Source organism: Psammomys obesus, unplaced genomic scaffold (genome assembly GCF_907164565.1).
Source record: "Psammomys obesus unplaced genomic scaffold, mPsaObe1.curated_primary_1811, whole genome shotgun sequence".
NCBI classification, from domain to species: domain Eukaryota; kingdom Metazoa; phylum Chordata; class Mammalia; order Rodentia; family Muridae; genus Psammomys; species Psammomys obesus.
The window spans coordinates 32,963,224-32,974,765 of record NW_026585504.1 but is presented as its reverse complement, the minus strand read 5'-3'; the positions used below and the strand labels follow the sequence as shown (position 1 = coordinate 32,974,765).

At 41.4% G+C, this 11,542-nt stretch overlaps 1 non-coding gene across 1 annotated transcript; it reads left to right on the top strand.

The window, feature by feature from the left end:
* The first annotated feature begins 11,112 nt into the window (after window positions 1-11,112).
* LOC129675545 (small nucleolar RNA SNORA48) lies at window positions 11,113-11,255 on the top strand. Its single transcript, XR_008719953.1, has one exon. It is a non-coding gene; the product is annotated as a small nucleolar RNA SNORA48 (small nucleolar RNA).
* Window positions 11,256-11,542: the final 287 nt, after the last annotated feature.

Below are 11,542 nucleotides of genomic sequence, written 5' to 3'. Positions count from 1 at the left end.
AGGTACAGTCAGTCTCTCCAAACAGAAAGTTCAAGTGTTTAACCAAATGGCTACTGCTAAGAATATAGCATCTTGCCATCGCCGGTCTCATTTCAAACTATTTCTTTCTTCCTTCCCATAGCTATACAGGCCTTGCTCAAGTTCCTTTGGCCATCAAACCTGTTCCCACGTTAGGGTATCTAATCTAACCTTTTGTCTTACCCTGGAACATTTTAGGTCTCAGAGCAACTTTAACATCCTTAATGGGGCTTTCCCTTTCTACCCAAAAACTTTATTTCATTATTTCACCTCATCAATATTTCTGTCATTGCTTGGCTTACTGCCTGAGTGGTAAATGCTACCATGCCATTAGCATCCAACAAACATTTATTCTCTGTAAGGAAACCTTTCAGCAATCCAGGAGTCTGTACTTGGTTGCCTCTTAATGATATGAAAAAAAAAAAAACCAACTAATTTCCTCAAAAGAAAAGAGTCCAAATGAAAAATGCTGAGGATTTCTTTGCTGACTTACTTGAGATTTAATTATGTGAAGAATTTTGATGAAAAGAACAAAAAATATTATGGTACATAATGGTGTTAATGTGTGAGTTTTCATTGTTTACCCCGTCTCCTTCCTAGGGTTTTATTAATGAGCCAAGTATCTCGTATGCGATAATGTATTACAATGAGTTCCATTTGGTTGCAGGTCAGGATAAAATAGCACAGTGTAATTTAAACAAAATGATGTTTGCTTGGTGAATGGCAGACTCATTTAACACTTGCCTCTCTCATATGCACTTTAGCTGTGCACTCTCCAGCCCCCTCCCTTCCAGATCCAGAGGAGTTTGACAAGCCAGCTGCTCAGCAATGTGAATTGGCCTCCCAGCCAAACAAGAATCAAGGTGGACTGTCAAATGGCCATGTATCACAAGGGCCAGTCACCTTGCCTGGCAGCCTCTGAACCATAGTGGGAATTTGCCAGCCACCTGTGAATTTGACAAAGCCAGGCAGGTATTCACCACCTGGTTGCTTCTCAGAAGCAGCTCTGAGGTCCAGGGCACAGGACTAATCCCAGAGAAGGGGCAGGCCCCTAAAACAGACAACCTTCAAAGAGGGGGTAGTGCCTTACGCCCACCTGTGTTAACCGTCAGCTTCCCACAAGGGACTGCAGTGGTGGGAATGCCCCCTTTATCTACAGCTTTCATCTCTGTGGTGGAGAGACGCTGCTTTGGTGGGCTGCAGAGCTGGGTTTCTAGGGTGCCTTTGCTTTTGCGGCACTACAGCATCACACGAAGAGCATGTGCCCTCTGTGGAGCCGAAACGCACCTGGCAGGAGAGCGGGACAAGGCAGGGAGTATTTGTGCAGGGATTGTCAGTGAGGCGTGTGCTCAAACCCATTCAGCTTGCTCCGAAAGAATATTGAGTTCAAGTTCTAGAAAATACAAAGAATGCTTATTTATTTACCTGCTCTCTCAGCTATAAAAAGGACATGTTTTGAGCTACTGAACCAGACTAATATGGTTCCCAAGTCACCATGGGGTCTCCAAGGTATTGCACTGACCACTTGGCTAAAATGTGACTAAAATGTTCACATTTATTCCTTTATTCGTTTGTTCATTTATTGTTCCTTCCTTGTCTCATTTTAAGGTGTTTTTGAAAATGTGATAAATACTCAGCCATACTATTTTTTTTTAATACTTTCTGCCTTCATCAATCACTGCTTTTAAATGTACCGACTTTGCCACCTATCGGGAGAGATGAGCACGTGAGCAGAATTTTTGAAAACTTTACTGCGTCTCTTCTTCCCTCGTGCTGCCACCGAGCAGTTCATTATTTGATATACAGCATATTAGAGCTTAATTACAGAAGACTGCCAAGCGATCACTTTGGATGCCATCTGTGTAAAACTCCTTGTGATTCTTGCAAATTGAGGACAACTGAATAAGATATAGCAGACTCATTTCCGCTGACAAATTCAGAAGCCATGGTGTCAGTGAAGCCAGTCTTGAAAGAAAATGCTATGAACAGCGCTCTGGTGTCCCTGAAGTCTTAACCCCCTTGGGCTGTGTTTGTTTATGAACCCATCTTAGGTCACTCAAAAAACCTCATCTGCAGCTTGCATGTGTTGTTTGTTTTGTCCTCAGTTAAGATCCTTCTCCTGAGTTCTGTGCACCTGCAGAAGAGCCACCAGGTGTTCATCTGTTTAAATGCAAAACAACAACCAGCACACATTTCTATGTGGGACACACTTGATAGATTGGGGGGAGCAGAAGCTCATTCTACAGGCAGGGCCCCCAGCAGAACAAGAGAAAGGAAATAAAGCTGAATGAAAACAAATGCTCCATGTTTTCCCCCCGAGAAAGGTCAACAAATCCAATTTCAGAAAAAAACAAAATGGCAATACAGCTTACCGACATTTGAAAACAAGTTGGATTCACTACAGAAATCTAAGTAACAGCATACTGCATATATGTATCGTTTGTATATTTTCATGTGTGGAAATGCTGGAGGATCAGAGATCACGAGCTAGTGCATCAACACAGCTGATAACAAAATCAAAATATGTAAGGAAAGACGAAGAGCATTCTCAAAGAACTAAAGCCTTTTCAGGAACCAATTGCTGGTCATTTCCCAAACACTGTCTTTGAAGCACTTAGGAAAACATGTTTGCAAAGACATTTGATACTGTGATTTTTTTTTTTTTTTACAACATGTCAATCTGTGTGTGATTCAAATCCTTTGCAGGGCTTCACATCCATGGAGGGAAGATGGGGAAGATGAGAATAATTAGTGGATTTTTTTTTCCCATCTGGTTGTTAAACACCCTAATTACTTCAAGCACCATTACCGCCACTTTCACATAAGCCATCCTTCGAAAACACTTTTCAATCTAAACGAAAATTGATGCTAATTTCTTTCCAAGGATATAGCCAGTGTTAACACAATTCGGAGAGCCATTGGATTTACTTTTAAAATTTCAACGGGGATGTCGATATTCTAACAGCACACAATGGAGATAATCTACCACCTCCAAAGTGGAACCAACCAGAAACTCTTTACAATGACTACACACTTTTGTAGACATAAAGTGCACCATAATTATATACTGTGTGCCATAACTTTTATTACTGGCTTGCCATTATTTGGGTACTAAAATGCCATCCCAAATTCCTTCATGCAAAATTTACTTACATCAGAGTTCTCGTGCTGGGCCCTTTATTCCTCCCTCTTTTGTGCTGAAGAGAATAACTTCTTCTGATTGTTATCTCAATAAATCAACATGTTGGTGAAGCTTGTAAACACATTTTTCATCAGTTTCTTTGTCATAAATTCAATGGATTAAAAAATCATGACATTATTTGTTTCTAACATAAAATGTAACAAAGGAACCAGACAATAGACACACATTAGCTGAATGAATAGTTGGTGCGCTTCAGTTTTGTGGCACCCTACCTGGCTGTTATAGGCTAATGAAGTCAACAACTAGAGACACAATGTTCACGAGACAATGTTCACTCAAGATGGAAAATTAATGAGATTTGGTAACCCCTGTTTTAGCGTGTGGGACAAAGTGTATGTAACAATAGCTATAAAATAAAATAGAAGTAGCCAGTGTTACAAAATCATATCAACGGTCCCTAGATAATAAAATTATACCTGTCTGAGAGAACCAGGAAGACTGTATGAATGATGTGACCTTTGGAATGCACCTTAAAGGATTAATAGAAATGAGTGGTAGCAATCTAAACAGAAACAACAATAAGAACAAATACAAAAAGACAGAAGGAAATAAACAGGAGCCAAGAGTAGTCAGTTTTGCTTATTTTCTGGGAACATGAGAAAACATCCTGAAAGGCTTACATTGAGACAACCTTAGTAAGTCAATGGGCTGCAGACGGCAGTTTTGAGTTGATCATCACATGAAGATTATAGAAAAGCAACACATACAACAAGTTGGAATAGTGAAAATAAAGGCAAAGAATTAGAAAATAAACATTCGATGGAAAAATAAGTGAAAGTGAAGAGGTGAACAATAACACAGGAAAAGCAGAGATATTAGAACCAAAAAAATAATGAAGGGGCTGGGGAGATGGCTCAGCAAGTCAGGATAATGCTCTGCAAGTGTAAGACCCAAGTTCAAATCCCCAGCACCCATGTGAAAAATGCTAGGCATGGTCGATTACTCCCAGAAGCTGGGAATTGGAGAGGAAGGAGGCAACTGGACCCTGAGAACCCCATGGCCACCCTGCCTAATGATCAGCTAGCTTCAGATACCCTGGCCCCTGGCCTCCAAGCATACACTTGTGGGCTTGTATGCCTGTATAACACACACACACACACACACACACACACACACACACTATGGAAAGGCAAAATGAACAAATTTTGGCAAGCCAATGTGGCACAAGAACAGGAGAAATGTCAGGAAAAGGAAGAAGAACTCTGTTAGGCCATGGTAATACACAAACACACACACACATATACAGAGAGGGAAACAGATAGACAAACACGGAGACAAACTTGCATATAGCAAAATCAGGTCTGTCCAGACAAAATCACCAGCTTAGAGCCTTTCTCTCTTCTCTCACTGTCACACACTGTAAAGCTCACCTATCTATTGCCATATCACCCGGGAACTATTCGCGAACTAATCCCATTCCATTTCCTTTAACTACACAATTTTAACATAGTAAACACAAACACCAACCTTCAAGAGATATGAGTTCACCATTATGAAGGGGAGACCCTGAGCTGACCTTCAAACTTCTAATAGTTCTACTAGTCCAGTCCTAATGGAGCACTGCCCACAAGAGAGAAGAGAGAGAGAGACTAGGAGGACCTGGAGGGAACAAGAGCGCCACAAGAAGACCGACAGAGGCAACCAAGGACCATGCAGGGACTGGACCTAGGCCCCCTACACAGATGTAGCAGATGGGCGGCTCAGGCTTCATGTGAGTGCCCTAGTAAGGGGAAATGGGGGCTGATTCCAACATGGACTTTACTGCCTGCTTTTTGATCCCTTCCCCCTGGTGGATCTGCCTTGCCAGTCCACAGGGGAAGAGGATGTGCTAAGTCTTGATGAGACTTGATGAGCTGCGTTGGGGGAGGGAGGATTTTCTGAGAAGAGGAGGGAGGGAGGAACCAGGAACAGAGGAGGGAAGGGGCTATGATCAGATCTAAATTGAATAAATAAATTAATTTTTAAAAATGTATAGAGAGAGACTAGAACGTTAAGACAGTCTCCCAGAACATAGGACAAAAAGAAATACAAAAAAAAAAAAAATAGAAGAGCAAGTGCACAGCATTACAGCATCAGCCTGAGAAGTCAACATCCAAAAATGGGTACGTGGACAGTAAAGAAAGAAAACTCCCGAACTGAAAGATACAGGTTCACAGCCCACAGATCTACTGAATGTCGAGGACAGAGCAGGTAAAGAGACCAATGATGAAACATGTCATCGTGTTTTCAGAATCCTGGAGACTTCCAGAGAGGAAAAAAAAAAAGCAGAAAGGCTTTCACCATCCAGCAGTGCATACTCATCTATCTCACCTCGTTCTAATGTAGCCCTGCCCCTCCACAAGAAGCCAGCACATCGCTTAGATACACACATGTATGCACTAAACAATGAAAGAAAAAAGAAGCCATGAATTTAATACAGAGCAAGTCAGACTACATGAGAGGGTTTGGAGGGATGAAAGGGAAGGTGCAAATGATGTGATATTATAATCTCAACAACTAGTGTGTGTGTGGTGTAATCATGAGTGTGCATAAATCATGATGTCTATATCTATATAGATATAGACATCATGTCTATATCTATATAGATATAGACATCATGATTATTTCATATATATATATATGAGATTTACACTGTACTTGCACTCAAAATATGAGGAAAATAAAGGGGTTACCAAGATGTCTTTGTGAGTAAATAAGCTGATGCACTACCCTTAGAACTGACATGGTGGAAGGAGACAACAAATTCACACAAGTTGTCCTCTCTTCTTCACATGCATGTATGCATACACACACACATACGTGTGCATGCACGCACATGCGCACACATACACACACACAAAGCACATGCTTTTGTTAAAATAGTAATATTAAGAATTATTAATAAAAAATAGACTTTAAGCCTGCCTCTCAAGTTGAAAACTCTTGTAAGTATGAGTGTGTCTGAACTAATGCACAAAGCATCCTGCTTTAGTCAGCTAACATGAAATCATCTTCTTCCTACCTCAATCTTTAAGCCTTCTTTTCATTACACTCTTGGAGTGCAGAATACTAGGGATATTGTCTTTGTATCTCATGAATTGTCCCTAAGTGGGATTTGTTTTTACTTTTTATTTATGTTATATGCATGTGCCTGATTGTCTGTACATAGTGCCCATGGAAACCAAAAGTGGCATTGGGTATCCTGGAACCAGGGTTACAGGCAGTTATAAGCAGCCATGTGGATGATAGGAATCAAAAGCAGGACCTCTGTAAAGCAGCCAGTGCTCTTAATTCCCAGCTCCAAAGTGAGAATCTTAATACAAGAAATCATAAGGACTCAACATAGAAATTGAAAAATGAGTAACATTCTCCAAAAGGGCACGCTGAAGAAAAGAAAGGACATGCTGGGCATGAGACAGCTGTACCCAATGAGGTGTCTCGGGCTTTCTACTGACCATCACACTATCACCATTCCAGGAAGAAACACACAACCTGTACCTTGAATGTAAAAGGTGCTCAATAAACATCTAGCCAGAATTTGTGACATACACTCCAAATTTTCATGCTTATAATTTTAAGTTATACAATAGATCTTTATACAATAGCTATTTATACAACACCTGTTTTACTTTGGATTTTTTTTTATGCAAAGACAGAAAAACCATGAAAAGACAGACCGAGTTCACACTTTTAATAGTCCAGTCTGAGGGCTGGAGAGATGGCTCAGAGGTTAAGAGCACTGGCTGTTCTTCCAGAGGTCCTGAGTTCGATTCCCAGCAACCACATGGTAGCTTATAACTATCTACAATGAGATCTTGTGCCCTCTTCTGCCCTACAGGCACACATGCAGGCAGAACACTGTATAAATAATAAAAAAATTAAAAAAAAAATAGTCCAATCTGAGACTGTGCCCAATGTGTATTTAATTCTAAAGTCAGAGAAGAAAAGAGACATGTCAGGTGATAAAGTACACAGGGACAAAGACAGAGGTTGGGAACTTTAGACAGGGCTGACAGGGGCTCAGCAAAGGCACCTGCCACCTGAGGCCCAACTGATAAAGGCTCCAGCCACATAATGACTGGAGCAGTCCAGACACAGGGGAGAATGGAGCCAAGGTGCTGAAACAAAAAAACAACTGTTTGAAAAACATGTTCACACCATTTAGAACAGAGCAGAAATGAAGAGGGTGCTATGAGACGGGGGTGGCAAGTGGGAGCCTGATTTATCAAGGCTGGCTCAGCTGCTGCGTAGAGTCGTCTATCTCACCTACAATGGAGAAGCGCGTTTTCTAGAATATTCTCAGACTGTCTCATAGGCCCTCTGAGATGGCTCAATGGTAAGGCAATTGCCACCAAGGCTGGCAACCTTAGTTTGCTCTCCAGGCCTCACATGGTAAAAGGAGAGAACTGGCTCCTGCAAGTTGTCCTCTGATCTCCACATGTGTGCCATTACATGCACTCACCAGGCCCCCTGGCCCGCTCACCACACAAAGTAAATATGTAAATGTGGTATAAAGACTCTTTCATACCATTTTTCATGCCGCTATACATACGTACTTACCATCAACTTCTAAGAAATAATGAAAGGAAATTATTAATTTTTCTTAAACTGTCTTTTTCACGTTTTCATTCAATCATATAGTTAGCACATGGGAAAATGTTCCTGTTCCATGTGAGGAGTCTGCTGTATCTCGTTTGTGAGAAGAGAAAAGAGCATCCCTGACAAGGAAATCCCAAAGCTTGTGATTCAGAGATAAATGACTTTCCATCACATGTCTTGCCACCCAAGCTGGACCCTGAAAGTACAAAGTAAGATCACCATGTGTCAGAACACGTACGAGCCAGGACGGGCATGCCACCCCTTAGTTTATTACAAGTTAGTTTGGGTTGCAATGATCCCATTTTGTCAGGACACTTTAAAATGTTTAGCCTTCCTTATTCTCAATTTCATGCCCCCCCACCCCGCACATGCTTCCCCTTGGTTCTGTATACTATTCATCATACTTCTGTTACTGCTACCTCATCCAGGTAATTCAAACAGCCTCATCGGTTAAGGTTAAGGCTCACAAGCCCGTGTAAAACATCCTTTCTGTCAGGTCAAGGGATTGCTGTAAGGCAATCATGGAGAAGCAGCTGCTGGTTAGGCAGAGAGGAACGGTACAGCACAGACAAAACAGTTCAGCCCAACTCAGGACTGAAAGGACTCATTTTCTGATGTCATTTTAGCCGTGCTGCACAACTGTCCCCAAATAGTGCAGGCATCAAAACTGTGAACACATGGCATAGATCAGCAGATAGGCTGCTTCTCAGACACATCGACCCGCCACCTTTCCCGCCTGGGTAAACAATGAACATGCTATGAAATGTATTTTGAATACCGCTTACAGCTTTTTATTGCAAAACCGAGTCCATAAAAGGGGAATATCTTTAAGATGGTGCCATTTTCTTACACCGAGCCCAGAGTCTCTAACCCCGTAAATAATTGCGCTGGGAGGCTGTCTTGTCAGCACGTGCGTGGACTGCATCCCTCTCAGAGCCTTCAGGAATTCCCCTTGCTCCCATGATGCTGCAGTTCGCAGTTGTCGGCGTTCTTCTCCAACATCTCTAACTAAATCCACCCCTCCACTACCCCATATCACCTCAGCCCAAGCCCTACCTCACACCAGATTTTCACAGCTGACAAACTTGTCTCCCAAATTTAACGTCGCCCTGCTCACTTTACCCTCCACATACTCGGGTCGTTCTGAAATACACTTTGGATGCCATCACCCCTCTAATTAAAAACCTTAACTAGCTTCCCATCAACTAGAGAATAGAACCTACAGCACTCAGCCTTCAGGACAGACATGACCTGTATTTCTAACTTCTTCCCGTGAGTGATCCCACCCATTCTTTTTAAAATTAAAATACAAAATAACAGGTTTCTTTTTGATATCTTCATACATAGTCATGGTTGACCCCGTGCCCAATATACTTTTCCCTCCCATCTCCCTAAGGCCCATCCTCACTTTTACCCTTCTATTCCAAGTACCTCTCTTCCACTTTCATGTCCCATGTCTATTATCCTCCCCACACTCCTTCCTCTTTTTTCTACCTTATGGGCTCATTTCCAGTTTCCTGATAGCTCACACTCTCTCCTATGTGAATACACATATGGAGAAAGTAAAAGCTAGGATCCAAACATGAGAGGAAATATGTTCTTTGTCTGAATCTGGGTCAAAACACTCAACATAATATTTTTGAGTTCAGTCTGTTTTCCTACAAATTCCTTGATTTCAGTTTTTATTGCTGAATAACATTCCACTGTATCTATGGGCCATATTTTCATTATCTGTTGATGGTCATCTAGGCTGATTCTATATATTTTCTATAGTAAACAACTCATAGTCTGGAGTCCCAAACTGAACAGAAAGAGCAAAAGGACAAAGCCAGGTGAACATCAGCTTTCCTCATTCTCTGCTCTCAACAATTGTTTGTCATTTATCATTATGTCTTTTACACACTTTCAAACCTAACAACCTCCCACATCCCTGACTTAAAGGCTTCTACTGACTCATGACCAACAAACATGGCTGTACAAATATCTCATGGTAGAATTCATAGTCCTTTGAATATTTTAACCAAGGATGGTATAGCTAGATCATAGGCAGTTCTACGTTTAGTTTTTTGAAAGGCCTCCATGCTGATTTCCATAGTGATTATACTAGTTTAGATCCATCAACAGTGAATAAAGATTTCTTTCCCCGCATACACACCAGTCTTTGTTGTATTCAGTTTCTAGTGGAAGCCATTTTGCCTAGAATGAGATAGAAATTCACTGTAGTTCTAATTTGCATTCTGTTGATGCCTAAGAATAGGGAAAATATTAAAAATATGTGATGGCCATTCATATTTTTCTTTAAAAATGTCAGTGTAGTTCATTAGTCAATTTTATAGGCTAAAAGTTTTAGGTTTGGTGCCAAAACTCCAGTAAACATTCTTCACAGAATAACAACAGAAACCCCAAACCTCCTAAAATTTGTATGAGAACATGGGAGCCAAAGAAATCCTAAAGACAAAAGAACATGGCCACAGATAACACAATACCTGACTTCGAACTACAGACATAGTCCTAGTAACAAACAGTATGGTATTGGCACAAAAAGAAATAGACTGATGGAATACAATGGAAGACCCTAAAATGAACCCACACAGCATACACACCAAATTGGTGACACAGGTGTTAAGAACTTTAGAAAAAGAGACAGCGTATCCAATACATGATGTCAGCAAACCTACAATGCCCTATGTAGAAGAGCGAAATCAAAGTTATATCTCTGTTCCTGAACAATGCTAAATGGACCAAGGACCTTAATTTACAACCCAAAGCACTGAAAGTCTTGGAAGAAAACAACTAAGTAAACACTTCAGGATAAACATAAACTTTCTGAATAGAACCTCAACAGAAAGGTAACATCAGCTTGGGTGCTCACAACCTCTAGCAAAGACCAGAAGACAGCAAAACAGCCCCAAAGTATAAACACTGTGTTGTTGAAAACAGCTGAGAGGTAAATCCTTTCCAAGAGAGGTTATTATTGCTCATTTTGTGATACAAAAGTACCTGAAGTGGGAAAGAGAAACTGGAGATTCAGCCATAAGATGCTGAGCCATGGAGAGAAAGCTTAGATGGGAACTCCAACATCCTTAGTGTTCCCAGTCTCGACTAGAGGTCATGACTACATGATTTGATGTATTTTGATATCTATATGCTATTAGATAATTACTCTTTTACTTTGACTTGCTACACACTTAATAAACTCACTCATTTGAAACTGAAGATACAACTATCATAAGTCATTCTCGGAACCATAAGGAGAAAGCATGCTCTTCCAACTCTAACGTCCTCCTTTGTGACTGGCTCAAAACCTTCTACTGCACCCCTGGCAATGGGCAAAGAGACACCTTGCTGGTGGTGTCATTCTTATATCAATTGAGGCAGAGCAGATGGCAGTCCTTTGTTCATTCTAGCTTGATGTCTGGCTTGATGGCCAAAGCTGTCTTATGCCTAGGACTCATAAAAATCAAATCAAATCAAATCCATACAGTGCAGCACAACAGGAGGAAAACAGAGACCTGCAGACCTCTATGCCACCACAGACCAGCCCTCCAGTGCATGGCACAGGTGGGCCACAAACACCAGCTTGCTGCTACAGTACAGAGCATAGATGGAAGATGTCACCTGGAGGCCTGCCAGCTTCGTGGCCAGCCTGCAGAGGGAGCCACCACAATGTGTGAGTATGTGCTAGAGGAGTGGAGCAGCTGGAGCATCATGAAGAGATATTGAACTGGAGACTCTAGGGTGGAG